Genomic DNA, 20,198 nt, shown 5'->3' with positions numbered 1-20,198 from the left:
GGTGGGGGTGATGATGGTGGTGATTGTGGTGGTGGTGACGATGGTGGTGATTGTGGTGGTGGTGACGATGGTGGTGATTGTGGTGGTGGTGACGATGGTGGTGATTGTGGTGGTGGTGACGATGGTGGTGATTGTGGTGGTGGTGACGATGGTGGTGATTGTGGTGGTGGTGATGATGGTGGTGATTGTGGTGGTGGTGATGATGGTGGTGATTGTGGTGGTGGTGACGATGGTGGTGATTGTGGTGGTGGTGATTGTGGTGGTGGTGATGATGGTGGTGATTGTGGTGGTGGTGATGATGGTGGTGATTGTGGTGGTGGTGATTGTGGTGGTGGTGATGGTGGTGATTGTGATGGTGGTGATGGTGGTGGTGATGGTGGTGATTGTGGTGGTGGTGGTGATGGTGGTGATTGTGATGGTGGTGGTGATGGTGGTAGTGAGGGGGTGATGATGGTGGTGATTGTGATGGTGGTAATGGTGGTGATGGTGGTGGTGATGGTGGTGGTGATTGTGGTGGGGGTGACGATGGTGGTGATTGTGGTGGTGGTGACGATGGTGGTGATTGTGGTGGTGGTGACGATGGTGGTGATTGTGGTGGTGGTGATTGTGGTGGTGATTGTGGTGGTGGTGATTGTGGTGGTGGTGATGATGGTGGTGATTGTGGTGGTGGTGATGATGGTGGTGATTGTGGTGGTGGTGATTGTGGTGGTGGTGATGGTGGTGGTGATTGTGGTGGTGATTGTGGTGGTGGTGATGGTGGTGGTGGTGATGGTGGTGATTGTGGTGGTGGTGATGATGGTGGTGATTGTGGTGGTGGTGGTGATGGTGGTGATTGTGGTGGTGGTGGTGATGGTGGTGATTGTGATGGTGGTGGTGATGGTGGTAGTGAGGGGGTGATGATGGTGGTGATTGTGGTGGTGGTGATGGTGGGGGTGATGGTGGTGGTGATTGTAGTGGGGTGATGATGGTGGTGATTGTGGTGGTGGTGATGATGGTGGTGATTGTGGTGGTGGTGATTGTGGTGGGGGTGATGATGGTGGTGATTGTGGTGGTGGTAATGATGGTGGTGATTGTGATGGTGATGATGGTGGTGGTGATTGTGGTGGTGGTGATGATGGTGGTGATTGTGATGGTGGTGATGATGGTGGTGGTGATGATGGTGGTGATGATGGTGGTGATTGTGGTGGTGGTGGTGATGATGGTGGTGATTGTGTGTGTGTGTGTTGTGAGATGTGTGTATATGAGAGTTGTATGTGAGTTGTGTGTGTTGTGTTGCATATGAATGCTACTTCCTCATCCTTGTTTGTCTCAGTCACCTGTAGACTGGCTGTCCACACACACGGGCACTGTCCCTCGAGTGGCACCACCCTGCAGGCCAGCACCCCTTAGCACGTGGCCCCACGGAGCCCATGGGACATGTGTGAGCCTGCCTGATGCTCACACCAGCTCCATGGGGGAAAGGACTGTTTATCCCATTTTGCAGATCAGGAAACTGAGGCACGGTGAGGTCAGGTGACTTGCCCAGGCCCTGGCCAGTCAGGGAGGAGCAGTTCGAACACCTAGGCTTTGGTTCCAACCACCCTGGTGAGCTGCAGGAATCCCGGCTACCTGCGGCACCCCGGGCAGCCCTGGGCTCCTCCGTGAGCCCGGCCTCTGTCCTGTCCAAAATCTGAGCCACCAGGAGACCTCCTGTCCAGAAAGCACAAGGGGCACAAGAGATGCCGACTCTCCCAGGCCCGGCTCACCTCTCAGGAGAGGATTGTGGCCTGGGTTGTGCTGGCACCAGAGCCCGGCTGTGTGGGTTTACACAGTCACTGGACACCCGGCTCGAGGGCGAAGTCCTCGGGTGCTGCTTGGCAGGGGTATTGCCGGGAGGTAGCCCAGGCACTGCTGAATCTCAGCCTGGAGAGCCTCATGCCTCGGCGGGAGGGGTCCCATGTGCAGACCCTGCTGGCCTCCGGAGAGACCCCTGACCGGCCTCCCATCCTCTCCCCAGGGCAGAGCGGCTTGGGTAAATCCACCTTAATCAACACCCTCTTCAAATCCAAAATCAGCCGGAAGTCGGTGCAGCCCACCTCGGAGGAGCGTATCCCCAAGACCATCGAGATCAAGTCCATCACGCACGGTCAGTGGCTGGGGGTGGGCTGGGGGTGCAGGACACCCCTGCCTTCCTGGAGCACAGAGTGGGGGGTCAAGTCCATCACGCACGGTCAGTGGCCGGGGGTGGGCTGGGGATGTGGGACGCCCCCGCCTTCCAGGAGCACTGGTGCGGTGTGAGGGTGCCCGAGTCAGGCAATCCCAGGTCCCCAAGACGGGGACTCATTGTGCCCACCATCCCCGGCATGTTGAGCATGTTGGGGCTCTGGCCGTGAGGGATCAGTGTGTCCCGGACCCCTGTGGGCCCCGTCACACTGAGCTCCCCACAGACAACTGAGTTTTCCACCGAAAGTCACAGGCAAGGGGTTCCCAGGGGAACCGTCACCGGCCTGTGCCCAAGTTGGCTGAGGAAGGCCATTAATTTCCCAGTGTCTCCTTGGTTGTCATCGCTGCCTACCTGGGGTTGCCCCGGGGTCAGTCAGGTGTAGGGTGTCTGTGAGGGTCCTCCGTCTCCCCTCTGACTCTGCATGCGTGGCTCTGTGCAGATATTGAGGAGAAAGGCGTCCGGATGAAGCTGACAGTGATTGACACACCAGGGTTCGGGGACCCACATCAACAACGAGAACTGGTGAGGCCCCTCCAGGGGGAGGAGCACTAGCGGGGGCTTCAGGGTTCCCTGGACCCCACCCAGAGTCAGCCCTAGTGGCTTCCCCGCCCGCGGGGGTGCAGGGCCCACCTCCTGGGGCCTGACGTGCTGCTAAAGCCACACGTCTCAGGGTCCTGAAAATTATGGACCAAAGCAGAATTACCTGGGGAATCTTGCTGTCCCCAACTCACCGCCTGAGGCCAGCCCGGGGAGGCTGGTTTGGGAGGCTGAGGGTAAGGCTGTGACGTCTCTGCTCAGCAAGCCAGACCTCCTAGGGCGTGCATTGGAAGGTGGGGTGTTGGGCTCTGAGTCCTGGGAATGCGCAACCTGCTTGGGGAGGGCATCCCATGTGCCCGCTGACTCGTCCCCCATCCCCCACACAGTTGGCAGCCCATCATGAAGTTCATCAATGACCAGTATGAGAAATAACTGCAGGAGGAGGTCAACATCAACCGCAAGAAGCGCATCCCGGACACCCGCGTCCACTGCTGCCTCTACTTCATCCCAGCCACCGGCCACTCGTAGGTCCCTGTGGTGTCGGCGTCCTCATGCCGGGTGCCCTGGGTTCCCTCTGTCCCCTGGGACTGCCGGACGGTGACGTCTGCCCTGCTGCTGGGCACAGAGGGGCTGAGTCAGGGGCCATGGCCGCCGGCTGTGAAGTTGGGGGTGTGCCATGTCTGCACCTCCAAAGCCTCACACTGACTGCTATGCAGTGTCCTGCCCAGCCCCCATCCTTCAGCTGCATCTTGGAGAGCTGAGGGTCAGGCAGGCCCTGGGCTGTTCTGGAGCCTGGTGGTCTGTGTCCTGCCTTCTCAGGCCAGGCTCTGGCAGGTAGAGTGGGAGCCCCCAGCCAAGCACCCGTAGTGGTGACTGACCTTCTCGTCTGGGCCCTGCCTCATGGGACCCCTCAGAGGGTTTGGTGCATTCTTAGATGGGAAGCACAGACATCAGTGCTGGCCCCTTCCCGGGCTGGACGGGGCTGCTGTTGGCCTTGGCGAGAGCCCTTTCCTCCCGCCGGCTCTGTCCGCACCTGACATTGCCCCTAGAGGTCAGCAAGGGCAGGAGGCTGCATGTACCCTGGCAGGTGGACTCTTCGTGGCCTCACAGACCCTCTGTCCTCGGCTCCCTGTGCACCCCCTGCCAGACACCTGTGGCCATCCCTGAGCCAGGGCTGGGAGGAGGTGGACCTGAGGCCAGCAGGAGTGGCTGGTGGAGGCAGCCGTGGGTGGCTTGTCGGCATGGGTGGGTGGAGAAGGTCCTTCGCACCTGCTGGCCCAGATGCACTTCCCTGGGCAGAGGAAGCCCAGGGGTTTGGGGAAACCCATACTCTGTGGGCACCAGGTGCAGGAAGGAGCCTGGCTGGTGGGCAGCAAGCCTCAACCAGAGTTTGTGGGAAAACCCAAGCTGGAGTGTTCGAGCCCACCCTCTGGCATCATCCTCTGTGGGCCAGCAGGAGTCAGGGGCAGGGGGCCAGCTCGCTGCCCACGGGCCTCTCCTGAGCTGAACATCTGCCCTCCCAGGAAGAATGGCTCATCTGGGGTCCTGTGGCAGCTGTGCCAGCTGCTCCAAGCTTTGCCTCAGCTGAGGCTGATGGCAGGAGGCAGAAGCCTCTCCTGATGCCAGCTGGGCAAGCCCAGGATGGGTGGGCAGTCTCTGGCACTTCTGCTACTCCCCAGCACTGGCCCTTTGGCTGGGACCCCAACTGGGCATGTTGCCTGGTCCCGCCCAAGGCACCCAGTCCCATGGGGCAGAGGCGGGCCTTGGCCATCTCTGCTTAAACTTCTGCCCGGAGCCAGATTCTCCCCAGCCATGTGTGTGACCGACTTATTCTCACTGTGGGAAAAGCTCTGCTCCAGAACTGGGGAAGATGGTGCCCCAGTTCCAGCGCCTTGCCAGCCCCTGCCACCCACAGCTTTCCCCGCATCAGACCCCAGGCTCAGTGGGGCCAAGCAGGCAAGAAGAGCAGCCCGCCTGGTGCAGGGGAGCAGCCCGCCTGGTGCAGGGGCACCGCACGCTGGTGCTAGCTTCTATTTCTCTTGCCTCTCCCCTCCCAGCCAAAGCCCCACAGCAAGATGGCTGCTGAGCCAATGGCAGCCCCTCTGTGTGCACACGTAGGGGTGTGGTTGGGACCCCAGAACTCATGGACGAGGGTGCTTGGAGCTGGCCCTGGCCCGCCTGGCCTGTGCAGTGGTGTCACCTGTGTCTGGGACACACCCTTGTCCTTCCTCTGCCCCACACTCACAGCGTGGCCGACTTGGCCCGGGGCCCCGTCCTTGCCAGCAGAGACCCCCGTGAGCCCTGAGCCAGCACCTGAGAGTGTCGACCCCTGCTTGGAGGTGGGTGCCCCCCCACCGCCCCGCTCCCCCAGATGAGCCTCACGCACATCCTTCTGCTCCAGCCTCAGGCCCCTGGACATCGAGTTTATGAAACGCCTGAGCAAGGTGGTCAACATCGTCCCTGTCATCTCCAAGGCTGACACACTCACCCTGGAGGAGAGGGTCCACTTCAAACAGCGGGTGGGGTTCCATCTCCACTTGCCCCAGCCCTTCTGGGCAACCTGGAGACGCTGCAGGCCTGGCAGGGGCCACCCAGTCTAAAGGAGTCACACAGTCAGGGAGACCGAACGCTGGTCACTCTTCCCAGCGGGTGGCTGGCCTGGTGTTCCCTGGCCCAGGTGGCTGCTGGGGGCCGTCCCTGAGATGGCCTCTCCACCTCCCCCATATCTCAAAAGCAGCTTTGTGGGAGGGAGGGCCAATTCTCCAGCAGAGTCTCTGAGGGGGGTTTTGGAGAAGACCTGGACCAGGTGGATGGTGAATCGCTCTTCCAGGGAGTGAGGCTGAGGAGGGGCCGTGAGACATGGCCCACCTTGTTTTATGCCCTTTTTTCTTTTTTTTTTTTTTTTTTGAGAAAGGGTCTGGCTCAGTTGCCAAGGTTGCAATGTAGTGGCGTAATCATGGCTCACTGCAGCCTCCACCTCCCAGGCTCAGTCCTCTAGTAGCTGGAATTACAGATGCACACCACCACGCCTGGCTAATTTTTGTATTTTTAGTAGAGACTAGGTTTTGCCATGTTGCCCAGGCTGGTCTCTAACCCTTGGGCTCAAGGGATCGTCCTGCCTCAGCCTCCCAAAGTGCTGGGATTACAGGCATGAGCCACCTCACCCAGCCCTGCCTGGTTTTTATTAGATGGAAGAGAAGTTGGGCCAGGCACGGTGGCTCACGCCTGTAATCCCAGCACTTTGGGAGGCCCAGGTGGGCAGATCACTGGAGGTCAGGAGTTTGAGACCAGCCTGGCCAACATGGTGAAACCCCGTCTCTACTAAAAATACAAAAATATTAGCCGGGCATGGTGGCGGGCGCCTGTAATCCCAGCTACTTGGGAGGCTGAGGCAGGAGAATCACTTGAACCCGGGAGGCGGAGGCTTCAGTGAGCCGAGATTGCGCCACTGCACTCCAGCCTGGGCAACAGAGTGAGACTCCATCTCAAAAAAACAAAAAGAAGTTGCAAGAGGGATGGTCTCTGCTGCCGCCTTCCGCCTTCTCTGCCACCGTCCGAGGCCCCTGCTGTGGGATGGGGAGGGGCATCCGAGCAAGAGGGCAGCCCTGGGCTCTTCCTCCTGACAGGGCAGCGCATCAGAGCCACATGGGGAGCCTTTCAAAATGAAACCGAGGTGCCTGGGCTCCGGCACCGCATCTGCCTCGGTGGGTGTGGGTGGGGCCTGTAACCTACTCCGTCCTGGGGCCAGGCGGCAGGAACCTTCCCAGCACGTGCAGGGGAAGACAGTCCACACAAAGTGGGCATGTCTGCTGGAGGCTCCACGTGGGCTGTGGGCTGTGGTCTGTGCCTGGGCAGGCGAGCGGCCATTCACTGGGATGTTTCTGTTGCACGTACCTGTGTCGGGCTGCTGGCAGGGAGCTGAGAGGTTGCTGCAGGCGGGGGCTGGCTGGGCTGCAGGAGGGGCCCCTGCTGGAATTGGGGGCTGTGACGAGGATTTTTTAGGAAAAGTTTCAGGAGGGGAGGTCTTGGTAACCCTGAGTACTTTCTTGGGGATGTGTGATAAGCAGGAGAAGAGAGGTGGGAGGTGCTCAGGGCGATGACCGAAAGCCCCTGGGGAGCTGCAGCATCGCTCAGGACAGCAGGTGCACCTGCAGCTGCCCCTCTTCCCCCCAGGAGGCACAAGAGTTGGAGGTGATTGGGGTCACAGCCTCCCAGAGCCTGCCCTTGAACCCGAGCCTGGGGCAGCTCACAGTGTGGAGGTCATGTGGTGGCAAACACCGGTGGGCGGGCAGAGCTTGCCACAGGGCTGTGCCCATCTCTCTCCCTCCTTATCCCAGATCACCGCGGACCTGCTGTCCAACGGCATCGACGTGTACCCCCAAAAGGAGTTTGACGAGGACTCAGAGGACCGGCTGGTGAATGAGAAGTTCCGGGTGAGTGGATCCACCAGGATGTTTTTCCCAGGGGACCCCCAGTTCCTGCTGAAGGGTGGAGTGGGGTTTGGGGGACCTTAAGCCATGAGATTATATTCTTGGGGCCAGAGGGCACTGAGCCCAGGTGTCTGTACCCAGTGCTGTCAGGTTGAGGCTCTCGTTTTTGGGGGACCCCAGGCTCAGGGCAGCTCCTCCCAGGGACCCAGGGGAGGGAATCACCTTCCCGCACATGTGTAACCAATGCTGTCTGCCCGTTCCCCAGGAGATGATCCCGTTTGCTGTGGTGGGCAGTGACCACGAGTACCAGGTCAACGGCAAGAGGATCCTTGGGAGGAAGACCAAGTGGGGCACCATTGAAGGTACTCGCCGCAGGCGCCGGGGCTCCAGACAGATGGGAAGACAGTCTCTTCTGCTGACCCAGAGCCTGCGGGCCACGCCTGAGCCAGGGACTTGTGGAACCTCATCCACTGCCTTGCCCCACCCAGAGGGAGGGGTCTCCTTGTCCCCACTCAACCCTTGGGAAAGTGAGAGGGCAAGTGGCCTGTGCAGGTGCCTCCACCCCGGACCTCCCCCCGGGCAGGGAAAGATTCAGGGAGACAGGAGCTGGGATGGGGGCCGCCAAGTTCTGGGTCCTGGTGCAGGCTCTTTCATAGGCACCTGTGTGGCTCTGGACAAATTGCCTACCCTCTCTGGGCCGAGAAAAAGGGTGGGCTGTAGCTCTGTGAGCCAGATGGACCCTCGGACCCTTGCCCTGCTGAAGTTCCTGGGACCCTCACACCTTAGTCTCTTGTGGCTGTTGTAACCAATTGATTAATTAAGCCCAAACGAGGGGGCTTAAAACAACACAAATGTATTTTCACAGTTCCAGAGGCCAGAGGTCCGAAATCAGGGGCTGTTTCCTTCTGAGGCCCTGAGGACCAGCCTGTTCCATGCCTTCTTCTTCTGGTGGCGCCTGGCAATCCTGGTTGTCTTGTAAAGGCATCACACGCTCTAATCTCTGCCCCATTGTCACAGGGCCTTCTTCCCTGTGTCTCTGTCCTGTCCCTCCTCCTCCTCCTCTTTTTTTTTTTTTTGAGACAGTGTCTCGCTCTGTCACCCAGGCTGGAGTGCAGTGGTGCCATCTCAGCTCACTGCAACCTCTGCCTCCTGGGTTCAAGTGATTCTCCTGCCTCAGCCTCCCGAGTATCTGGGATTACAGGCACGTACCACCCACCTGACTTAATTTTTGTCTTTTTAGTAGAGACAGGGTTTTACCATGTTGGCCAGGCTGGTCTTGAACTCCTGACTTCAGGTGATCTGCCCACCTTGGCCTCCCAAAGTGCTGGGATTACAGGTGTGAGCCGCCAAGCCCGCCCTCTTTCCTTCTTGTCATAAGGATGCCTGTCTTTGGACTTAGGGCCTACCCTAAGTGGATGATCCCATCTGGAGATCCTTAATGAATCTTTTAAAGAAAGACGTTTTCCAAGTAAGGTCACAGTCATGGGTCCAATGCCTGGACCTTGACCATGTCTTTGAATGGATGGGAGCCCCTGGGGGGCCACAGTTCAACCCACTCCTGGCGGTGACACCCCGGGAGGGATGGGCCCCAACGTTTCCTTCCCCTTCCTCTCATTAGAATGGACGAGGGGAAGGTGCAGAGGGAAATGGAGCAGGAAAAGCCACTTTGCTGTGGGAGAGCACTTGGCTGAAAGGCCCAGTAGAGCAGGAAGCACAAGGCTCTTCATTTTCCAGGGCCTCAGTTTTCATCATCCACAAAGTGGGTGCAGTGTGCCAAGATTTTAGTGAGTTGAGAGACTGTCCCAAAGACCACGAGAGCTTTTTGGGAAGCTGTTGCTCTAAGAAAATGGTCATAATGACAATTACCAGGAGGCATCAAACGCTCCTGTGCCGCTGGCTTGACATAGGTTATCTCACTTCATGTCCGAAGCTCCCCGCACCCACCCTCCTTGCAGAGTTGAAGAGGTGCTGTGAGCAGAAAACCTGCCAAGGGACCCAGAACGGGAGGCGGCTCTAGAAGCTACAGCTCCAGTCCTGCACCAGACTCCCTCGAGATGGGAGTTCATGCCTGGAGGAGGGTGTGGAGAGGCACGCGGCCCTTTCCCCTGTCTGCCCTCCTCCCCTACCACCGCCCCTGCCGGGCCCACCCTGCGGGAGCTGCCCAGCTGGATGCAGCTTGGGTGTTTTCCAGTATCCGCCTGTGGTGTCAGGTTGCCTTGCCTCCCCTTGGCCCCTCTGCCTGCAGTTCCTCTCTTCCTCTCTGCCCAAAGAATTCTTGCTGTTTAGGAACCTTTTTATGAAAGGCAGGTTTAGGAGAGTTAGGGGTGGATGGGCCTGGGATGGGCCAGCGGCTTTGCTATGGGCGTGCCTCTGCTGCACCCTGGTGGTGGCCAACTTGAGTACTGCAGGTGGCCGGTGACAGAAACTGTCAGGAAATGCACAAGAGAGGTCCCTGCACCTCTCTGACCTGTGCGTTGTTGAGCACCACTGGCTCCAGCTGAGGAAGAGCCTGGAACCTGTCAGGACAGTTGTGAGGTGGTGGGGCCCACATTCCAGCAGTCTTATATGAGGACCCTGGAAACGTGCCTTCAACACTGATAGGTTTTTATATCAGGGGCCCCAAGAGTTCATAGCTGACCTGACACCAGGGCTAGTAAGGGCTGTGCCTGGTTCTTGCCTCCCGCTTGGTGAACAGCATCTTGAGGTACCCTTCGCATCCTTAGAAACCACCCCAAGTATTGTCAATAGAAATGTGGGGTGTAATTGATCATACCATGAACTCATTTAATCCTCATGTCCCTGGGAGGTGGGTAATGTTACTATCCACATTTTATGGATGAGGAAACTGAGGGAATGAGAGTAACTTGCCTGAGCCAGGGAGCAGCGATCACACACTCCAGCTCCAGCCTGAGAGCCCCATTCTTCCTGCCAGCTCTCGCTGCCTGTCAGTGTTAGATGAGAGTGCTGCTGGTCAGTCTGCAGGAGGTTCTAGTGTGATCACCGCCCTACACAGGGCCATGGCAGGAGGGCCTAGGCAAAGGCAACCGGGGTAGCACTGACAGCACTTGAGGGCTGGGCAAGGCGGAGGCAATGTGGAAGCCCCGGCCCTGCCTGCTGGCCTACCAAGTAAAAACCAGACATTTTTAACTTGGGGAAAAGCCATGTGGCTCTGCAATGGGGCAGCCTGGAGCCAGCTGTATGGGTTCTGAATCCCACTCCAGCCTTATGAGCTGTGGAGCTCAGACAGACACAGTTCTTGCATTTTCTATGCCCCATTTTCTTTTCTTTTTTTTGTTTTTTGAGATGACGTTTCGCTCTTTTGCCCAGGCTGGAGTGCTGTGGCACGATTTTGGCTCACCACAGCCTCCACCTCCTGGGTTCCAGTGATTCTCCTGCCTCAGCCTCCTGAGTAGCTGGGATTACAGGTGCCTGCTACCAGGCCCGGCTAATTTTTGTATTTTTAGCAGAGATGAGGTTTCATCATGTTGGCCAGGCTGGTCTCGAACTCCTGACCTCGTGATCCACCCGCCTCGGCCTCCCAAAGTGCTGGGATTGCAGACCTGAGCCATGGTGCCCAGCCTCTATTCCCCATTTTCATAAGATAATGGGGATAACAAAAGAATCACAAGAGACACTTGCAGGTGTGTGAAGACGAAATTCATCACACGGGAGGGCACCAGGTGTCTTTATTTGCCTTCCCTGCCCGGCTCCCCACCTCCAGTGATGCCGTTCACTGCCCCCCTCGTTAAGAGGCCTTCTGTTATATAACAGTTATACGTGCCAGGCGCCGTGTGTTCATATAGGAGTTATGAAGTGCAGCAATAAGATGACCACTCTGAGATGGCCACCAACTCGAGCCCGAGGGCACTTGTGGGTGCCTGTGGCCTCCTGCCCAGTCTCCCTGAGAAGTGGCCACTGTCCCGAGCTTGGGCTTGTGTGTGTTGTGTGAAGTGCACGTGTCCCTGATCAATGTTTAGCTTTGCTGATTCTTGAGCTTGTGAATGGTCGTCCACAGTATGTAGTCCCTGTGTGTGTGTGCTCTGAGCGCACGCAAGGTGGATGGGGCCGTGGGGGTAACACCCTGTGGGCCACAGGTTTTCTTTAAAATCCCAGCTCCGATGCCTGCCTCATCCCATTCCCAGCAGCCCAGCCCCCTGCCTGTCTTCAGGCCTCTGCTGGGACATCCTGCTCTCCCTGGTCATCCCAGTGGTGCGGGGGCCCACTGCCCTGGCTTCTCCACTGTGGCTTCCTTCCATGCTCCTATTGGCCTGGTCACTGTGCCATCTCCCATTAGCCAGGAACTTTCTGGAGAGCAGGAGCTGAGCTGTCCAGGAGCAGGAGCTGATACTGGTCACCCCAGTATCCCCCAGACTGAGAGCAGTGCCAGGTGTCCTATACTCAGCTGCAGAGCAGGTGGTTCCTCTGCCCTCCTGCCCATGGGGCTGCCCTCAGACTCTGCTTTTGGCACCAGCATTGCTGGGCATGGGGAGAGAGGTGGGGTCCGGGCAGAGCTTCTCCACCGGGACATTCAAGCCCCTCCTGTCTCTTCTCCTAGTTGAAAACACCACACACTGTGAGTTTGCCTACCTGCGGGACCTTCTCATCAGGTGAGAGACAGGGTGCTTGGGTAGGGCTGACGGCTTCACCCCTAAGAGGGCCCTACAGCAGGTGGGGGCAGTGGGTGTGGGGCCGAAGCCCTGGGCAGAGTGGGCGCACCCTGCCACCTGCCTGCCCTGCCCTCGGGAATATCCTGGAAGCCCATCTTCTAAAAAGCAAGCCCACTGGGAAGTGAAGCGAGCAGTGAAGATCCTTTTTAACCCCTGCGAAGTTGGCTGGATGGGAAGGCTGAGCTTTGATCCACCGTGGCCTGGCCCTTTAGAGCTGCCCGGTGGCCACTGAGGGCCCAGCGAGGCCTCATGTGCAGGCCCTGCCGGCAGCGTGGGGTGTCTCCAGCTCCGATCCCAGTGGCCTCTGACCCCTACCCCTTTCACCTGGCTGAGGCTTCTCCTTGTTTCCCTTGAGTCTAGGCAAGGAGGGGAAGCCCCATTGGAGAGGGTGCCGGGGTGGGGGGGGTCCCTGGAGTGTGGGCCCTGGCCTGGGCAGGTGAACGGGGTGGGGGGGCTCCTTCCGGGGTGCCAGGGGCTCTTAGGTTCTTCCTCAGCAAGCAGGTGGCATGGATGATGGGAATGTTATCAACAGGAGGGGCCTCCAGGTTGGCAGGGGCAGGGGTGGGGGGATCCCGGGAGCCGTTCTGCATCGTGGGGAGACTGGGCTTTCCAACCTCCCTCCAGATTATTCCTCCTGAGCTGCAGAGGAATGAAAATCTGAGCCCAGGACTTTTTTTTTTCCTGGGGACAAGGGCAACCCAGCCCTTTGCCCCAGGCCACCTGCCTGCCACAGGCCATAGTCCTGGAGGCCGGTGGTCACCCACTGCCTCCACCCTGCCAGCACCCTGGACACCGGCCTGGAGCAAGAATGCTCCAGCCCTGTCCCTCTGAGTCTGTGCACTGTCCCTGGGCCCTGGACCAGCCATAGGGTGGACCCAGAGGGAGACATACGCACTGGAATATGTGTGTTCTGATTGAGTCTGGGCTTACCGGGGCACTGACCCTTCCCCCCAAAATGTGTGCCAGATCTGGTCAAACATGGTGGGCCTGGGGAACCCCATGGGGAGCCAAGCAGTCAGGATGGGGAGTGGGGGTGGGGGCAGGCGGGCCTGAGTCCCAGGCAGACTGAGCAGGGCCCCTGCCCCCTGCCCCGGCCCCACGGCCCCCACCTCACTGACCCGCCCCTCCGCCCCCAGGACGCACATGCAGAACATCAAGGATATCACCAGCAGCATCCACTTCGAGGCCTACCGCGTGAAGCGCCTCAACGAGGGCAGCAGCGCCATGGCCAACGGCGTGGAGGAGAAGGAGCCAGAAGCCCCGGAGATGTAGACGCCGCCCTGCCCACCCCCGGGATCCTGCCCCCAAGTCTTTTCCATCCCCCCCAGGCCCTCCCACTGCCCCATTTTATTTTATATTATTTTCTCCATTTGTCATCATTCCCCATCCCTTCCACACGCTGCCAGGAAACAAGGGAAGGGGCCTCCCTCCGAGTGAGTCAGTGATGAGCCCGCAGCCTCCCCCAGGTTGTGGGGAGGCTGCGCTGGAGCCAGAAGCAGGGGTGAGAGCACCCACTGAATTGATGTGACCCTCCGTCCCCAGGCCTGGCTCCCCGAGGGCTCAGAAGAGCAGCTTCGGTGTGCAGATCATCCGTCTGCGTGGGATTCTCAGTGCCGGAGGCCTTGGGGTGGGGGCCAGGCCTTGCACACGCAGAGGGGACCAGTGGGCTGCATGATCCCCTCCATCCCCATCGGCCCTGTCCCCTGGAGTGTGTCAGAGCCCAGGGGAGAATGCAGCCCACCAGGGTCACCTGGACCTCCTGACCGCCACATGGCGTGGCCATCACTCAGCCCCCACCCCTGCCCTGCTCCTAAGGGTAGAAAATTCCAGGACCCCCTTTCACCGACTGCCCAGCCACTCCAAGCCCCCTGGCAGCTGCCCCTCCTGGAGCAGAAAGTGCCTTTATCTCAGCCATCCGCAGGCTGCTCAGCCAGATGCGGGGACAGGCTGGAATGAGGGAGGTGTCTTCATCTCCCTGCCATCCCCCTCTCACGCCACCCCCTCCCACCGGGCTGCAGGTGCTGCTGATGCGCTGGGATCTGATTGAGGATAAAAAGGAAGGAGAGATGACCCCTACCCCCTCATCCCCCAGTTTTGAAAAGGTCCAAGCAAGTGAGTCTGGTGGAGGAGCTGAGGGAGGGAGCCATGGAAGGTGCCAGAAGGAAGGTTGGCGGGGGCACATGTGGGCCGTGGCTTGGGCTGGTCAGAGTGGCCTGAGCTGCCCGGTGCCTGCCCCGCCCAAGTGACCAGGGAAGTGTGTGTGTGTCCATGTGTATGCGTGTCCGTCTGTCTGTCTAGTGTCTGGGTTTGGCCCAAGACTGGGCTGTGGTTACATTAATGCCCAGCCAGCCACCCCCACCACTCACCCCTCCTGGCCCAGGCCTTACTGACTCTGTGACCTGGGGAGGTGGGAGGCCAGGCGAACCTGACTCTGTTGTCCTACCCCTGCCTGGGCCCTTCTCCTCAGAGCCCATGGTAACGAACCCCTAGAAAAGAGAGACCGGGCGTCAGGGGTGCACAGTCCACAGTGAGCTGAAGAGTGAGGTTTCATGGCAGCACGGCCCAGCCCCTCACCCTCCATCCCCATGAGGGGACCCGTGTGGGCTGTCTTTGCAGGGCACAGATGACCAAAGTCCCTTCCTGCTTCCTGTTCTCTGTCTTGCTCCTGGGGAGAAAGAGGGACCCGATGAGACTTCACACAGGTGCACACATCACCGGGTGCATCTGCAGGCACCGGGCTGGCTGCTTGCAGCCAGGAGAAGGTCAGCGAGAGGGAGTGTGAGTGTGTGTGCATGGAAGTTGGGGCACTGGGCGTCTGACTCCCTCCCCACCCAAGAGAGAAAGGACCCCTCACCATCCCCACTGGCGAGACAGTTTACTTGCCAACTTGCCATGTTTTTGCCAAAACCAAGATTTTGAAGGAAATGAGTGGCCAGTGCCAGGGCCCAGGCCATGTGGCCCGCCCAGCCTCAATGTCACTTGGTGGCGGGGTGGGGTGGGGGGTGGGCAGCAGCATCCCAGCCTTGAGATGCTTCACTTTCCTTTTCTGTAACCAGACTTCGAAAAATCGTTCGTTTCTTCAGGCTCTGTTCCTCAATGGCCTTTTGCTACGTGCCTCCCGAGAAATTTGTCTCTTTTTGTATAAATGACAAAGTATTGAAAATGTATTTCCTGAAATAAATGTTTCAAATGCAGAAACCCAGAAGACTCCTGAGTGAGAATGTTTTTCTGCCCCTGAAGTGCAGTTCTTTGGGCCTCGGGACAGGCTGGGGTCAGCTGCAGGTGGGCGAGAAGCATGGACAAGAAAAGGTAGGCCGGGTGTGGTGGCTCATGCCTGTAATCCCAGCACTTTGGGAGACTGAGGCAGGTGGCTCACAAGGTGAGGAGTTTGAGAGCAACCTGGCCAATATTGTGAAACCCTGTTTCTACTAAAAATACAAAAATTAGCTGGGCATGGTGGTGTGCACCTGTAGTCCCAGCTACTCGGGAGGCTGAGGCAGAAGAATCGCGTGAACCCCAGAGGTAGAGGTTGCTGTGAGCCAAGATCATGCCACTGCACTCCAGCCGGGGCGACAGAGCAAGACGCCATCTCAAAAAAAAAAAAAAAAAAAAAAAAAAAAAAAAAAAAAAAAAAGGAAAGAAAAGGTAAGGCCAGGTTAAATCTTGAATTCAGACTCCCAAGATTTAAAACTAACAAACTCCCTGAGAACTTATAATTCCAGAGCACTGTGAAGAGTGAGAATAGCATCAAGGCGATTGCTGGGGGGTTGTTTAGTCTACTTGGGGTAAAGGTTCCCAGGGCTTGAGAAGCACTCAGCGGAGATGACTGAAAATCCAGTGGCAGATCTGAACACTTTCATTAAAGTGGGAGATCTGAAGGGCGTCCACAGGGGGCGCTGGGAGCTGCTTCTAGTTAGTGTATCCTTGAAAATAAGTTTTTCTGTTTTATTTTTTGAGACAGGGTCTTGCTCTGTAACCCAGGCTGGAGTGCGGTGGCACAATCACAGCTCACTGCAGCCTCTACCTTCCAGGCTCAAGCAATCCTCCTGAGTAGCTGGGACCACAGGCATGCACCACCACCCCTGGCTAACTTTTTCATTTTTTGTAAAGATAGGATCTCACTATGTTGCCCAGGCTGATCTCAAATTCCTGGCCTCAGGTGATCCTCCTGCCTTGGCCTCCCGAAGTGCTGGGTTTATAGGCGTGAGCCACTATGCCTGGCTGACAGTAAGTTTTTCTTTTGGAAATTTATATTAGATTGAACTCCGTACTGGTCAGTATTTGACAGTTGTTTTATGCCAACCTAACTCATTCCAAGAGAACTTGACTCCAAATAGACTAGAACTCAGAGCCTTGGCTGAGTGAGCTTTTCTTTGCAGGTGAGCTTAGGAAGTAAGGTTCAGGGAGCTCTGGTCTGGATGCCCTTGGTGTGTGCAGAAGGGGCCTCACCCGGATCCCTTCTCCCACGTGTATTAGTGCCTTGCAGCTGCCTTCACAGACAACCATGCAGTGGGGCTGAAAACAGCAGAAATTTATTCTCACAGTTCTAGAGGCCAGAGGTCTGAGATCCAGGTGTCCCAGGGCCTTGCTCCCTCCAAAGGCCCTAGGGGAGGATCCTCTCTCCTCCCCCAGCTCCTGCTGGCTGCTTCACTCCCATCTCTGCCTCTGTCTTCACACAGCCTTCTCTCTCTTTGTCCTGGAGGGTCAAGAGGGTCAAGAGGGCACTCTTCCAGGACTTAGGGCCCACCTTGATTCAGTTCGATCTCATTTAGATCCTCACCTTCATGACATCTGCAAAGATGCTTTTTTGAAATCAGGTCACATTCTAAGGTCTGAATGGATGTGAATTTGGTGAGGTGGGAGACACTGTTGGACCCCCTACATCCCCTTCCACCCCCCTGTTTCAGGACCTCCAGGAGAACACGGGGAGCAGAGTGGTGAGTGGGAAAGCCCTAATTTGGGACTCGGAAGGTCTGGGTTCCAGGCTGACTCTGCCACCAAAACTTGGGGTTGTCTCAGCCTCTCTGGGCACCTCCTGGCTCTTCTGCCAGGCACCTGACTTCTGCATCTTTTGGAGAAAGCAGACAGGTTCCTCTGAATGAACTGATGGGTGTTGGCCCGGTGGAGCCTCTGCGCCATGGGCCGGTGTCTGCCGTGAGCACAGGCAGGTTGAGAGTCAGGTCAGCCCCTGTGAGTCAGGGTGCCAGCCTGCAGCCTGATTCCAAAAGAGGGTCTTTGCAGATGTCATTAAGGTAAGGATCTAAATAATCACTAACGCCCTTCCAGCTGTGATGGCTTTGCCTCTCCCCCATCTGAAGTTCCTGGCAGTCCCTCTGCCTTGAAGCCCTCTTCCTACAGACTGAAGTGTCTGCATTTTCACCCGCATTGTCCATCCTTGCACACAGGGAGCCTGTCCAGCGGCTGCTCTCTTTGGGACTGACCATCCTCTCCAAGTCCTGGCCTCAGAACTCCAGCTCCTCCCCACTTGGCCAGCATGATCCTCCTAGTCATCTTGTGCCTCTAAACCACACCCAGCCAGCCCCCTGCCCCCTATGCCATGGTCATCTCATCGACCAGACCATCCCCAGTACCCAGCCACCCTGCACCGCCCACCCAGCGATGCTGGCAGGGAGGCCCTCTTGCCACCCAACCGAGCAAGTCTCTTGCTGTAGAACCAGAGTGACCACTGTTCCAATTTGCCTGAAAATGAGGGCTTTCCAAGCACACAGGACTTTCAGTGCTAAAATCAGGAAAGTCCTGGGCAAAGTGGACAAGTTGGCCACCCTGGTTGGGATCCCCGTGCCACCCCGCCCCTTCTCCTGCCTCTCAGAGCCCTGGCCTCTACGCTTGTTCAACCCCAGAGGTTCTGAAGGAGCTGCACAGACCAGGTCGTCCCCAGGGAGGGACCCAGGGAGAGCAGGAAGGCCCCGAGAACAGGCCCCATTCTCACACTGGCTCTGAGCTCCTGCATGGGAAGTGGGGAATCTCATGGGGGCTGTGGAGACCTGTGTCCCTGCTTCCTCCCCTGCTCCAGGCCGCGAGGTTTGAAGCCAGGAAAGAAAGTAAAATCAACAAGCAGGCTTTGGGCTTTTCCGGACCCAGCCTTGTAGGAGTCCCTGCATCCCCTGGAGTGCAGGGGCCAGGTGAGGATGCTGGCAGGTGGGCTCCACTCAGCTCCACCTGGATGTACCTGGGAGAAAGCCGGATGGGAACCCAGTGAGCCCACAGGGTGGGGGCTGTGCTTGGCACCTCCTCTTAGACGTGCATGTCCTTTCTCCTATTTTATTTTATTAATTTTTTTGAGGCAGAGTCTCACTCTGTTGCCCAGGCTGGAGTGCAGTGGTGCAATCTCGGCTCACTGCAACCTCCACCTCCCAGGTTCAAGTGATTCTCCTGCCTCAGCCTCCCAAGTAGCTGGGATTACAGGCGCCCACCACCACACCCAGCTAATTTTTGTATTTTTAGTAGAGACGGGGTTTCACCATGTTGGCCAGGCTGGTCTTGAACTCCTGGTTTCAAGCAATCTGCCCACCTCAGCCTCCCAAAGTGCTGGGATTACAAGTGTGAGCCACCGCGCCTGGCCAACTCTCTCACATTTTAAAACACTACTTTCTGCCTACAAAAGTGGCGTGCACAATGGGAAACGAGAGAAATAAATACCCCAGGAAGACACTCAAAAGCCCCTGTGATGCCCCCCCCAAGCCCTGGTCCTGGGGTGTCAGCCTCGGGTCTCCCTCCTGGTGCGGCATCCTTTTACCACTGCAGTAACTGGGAGGAAACGGTCCCCATGCATTGCTCCAAATCCCGCTGGATCTGGTTTTGGGGGTGCTGGGCTGCTGCCCAGGAGACTGGAAGGGGAGGAAGGTGTGTGCCCCTGAGGGATTCAAAATCACTCTGTGCTGTGTGGATCCCACCCTGTGCGCTCCCAGAAAGTGGCTGGGGTTTTTCTGCTCCAGCAGGGAGCCCAGGTGAGGGTGTCCAGGTAGGTGGAAAGGTAGGTGGAGCAGGCTTTGAAAGCAGAACCCAGCAGAGCACCCCGTCTTCCTCCCATTGCCCCCCTACTCCCTCTCCTCCCCTCCCCTCCCCTCCCATCCTTTTGGAAGCAAGGAGGGGAAAGGTTTCCACCGAGATTAGGCCCAGCTCAGGTGTCCTGAATGGTGGGAATCCGTGGAGGGCACAGGGGCATCTCCTGCCCGGACCAGGAATGCTTTACAGATGTTGCAGCTGCCTCAAGGCATGGCCAGGAGGGGCCAGAGAAGCAGAACCAGCTGCATAGGGGACGCTGGGCTGGCGCCTGCACATGGGACAGTCATTGATTAAAATGTCACTTGTAAGGAGCCTAAATCTTCGGGTCCTCCTCGGAGAGTCCCAGGTAAGCTGTGTTCCTCGGGCTGATTCCAGGCTGGGCCAGGCTGGGCTGGGCTGCAGACCTCTGGGAACTGCCCACCCAACCCCGTACCACCAGGCTCCCTGCTCCTCCCGAAGGCCTTGGCCTTCAGTAAAATGCAAAAAGTTAAATGCTCTGGTTTTTCTCTGATAATAGAAGCAATGCCTGTCCATTGTAGAATGCTGGGAAAATAGAGAAGGGCAAGAGCAACAACAGGCACGGAACTCCACCCCGGCCGGTCAGTCTGCCCGTGCGTGGGAGTTAATACAAAACGCTTCTGCAAACATTTGTTTTTTTTTTCCAAAATTAAGCTCCAATTGTGCATATCACTTGATAATCGAAATTATTTTTTGAAAACATAATTTTAACAGCTATATAGTACTCCATCATGTCAACATATGGAATGAAATGATGATTTCTAAATTCTTACTCTTGTCACCTGGGCAGCAGTTGGAGGCCTGGTGGGGGTCCATGTAGCGACTGGCTGGGCCGTCCCTGTCCCTCCTCCCAGATGACAGAGGTGCCTGGTGCTTGGCAAACTCACTTAGAAGGAGCAAGAAGCAACTGGGATGGCTCAGAAGCCCATGGTGGAATAGTCTCTTGTAAATGAAGAGACAAGAGGAGGCCGAGGACTGGTTTCCCCTTCTCCTTCCCGCTCCCACCCCTCCCCCTTTCCCATCGAGTCTCTGGTCTCTGCCTTCAGGCTCATGGATGGGCAAAGCATCTTTGGAGAGCTTGCCTGCCAACCCTCAGAGTCACATACACGAAGGTCTCCTGGAGCTCAGAAGGTCAGGCACAAAGTCACTCCTTGACCCTGTTTATTAAAATATCTGTTTTTTTGAGCACTTTTCCCATGTAGACTCAACAGGGTCTCCCTCTGTTGCCCAGGCTGGAGTGCAGTGGTGCGATCATGGCTCACTGCAGCCTCGAACTCCCGGGCTCAAGTGATCCTCCTGCCTCTGTTCTCCGAGTAG

The 20,198-nt window shown here is 57.6% G+C and overlaps 2 pseudogenes across 2 annotated transcripts; both read left to right on the top strand.

Annotated features, from left to right (window-relative positions):
• Positions 1-961: 961 nt before the first annotated feature.
• Positions 962-15,039, top strand: LOC115834328 (annotated as a pseudogene). The gene is made up of 9 exons (XR_004029262.1): positions 962-1,210; positions 1,753-2,125; positions 2,643-2,725; positions 3,127-3,264; positions 5,142-5,259; positions 7,078-7,173; positions 7,436-7,532; positions 11,726-11,777; positions 12,974-15,039. The product of XR_004029262.1 is annotated as a septin-9-like (transcript).
• On the top strand, positions 13,356-15,037 carry LOC100602929 (annotated as a pseudogene). Its single transcript, XR_004029261.1, has one exon. The product of XR_004029261.1 is annotated as an uncharacterized LOC100602929 (transcript).
• Positions 15,040-20,198: the final 5,159 nt, after the last annotated feature.

Source organism: Nomascus leucogenys, unplaced genomic scaffold (genome assembly GCF_006542625.1).
Source record: "Nomascus leucogenys isolate Asia unplaced genomic scaffold, Asia_NLE_v1 000644F_145754_qpd_obj, whole genome shotgun sequence".
NCBI lineage: Eukaryota > Metazoa > Chordata > Mammalia > Primates > Hylobatidae > Nomascus > Nomascus leucogenys.
The sequence above is the reverse complement of the archived record's forward strand: the minus strand, read 5'-3'. Positions and strand labels throughout refer to the sequence as shown.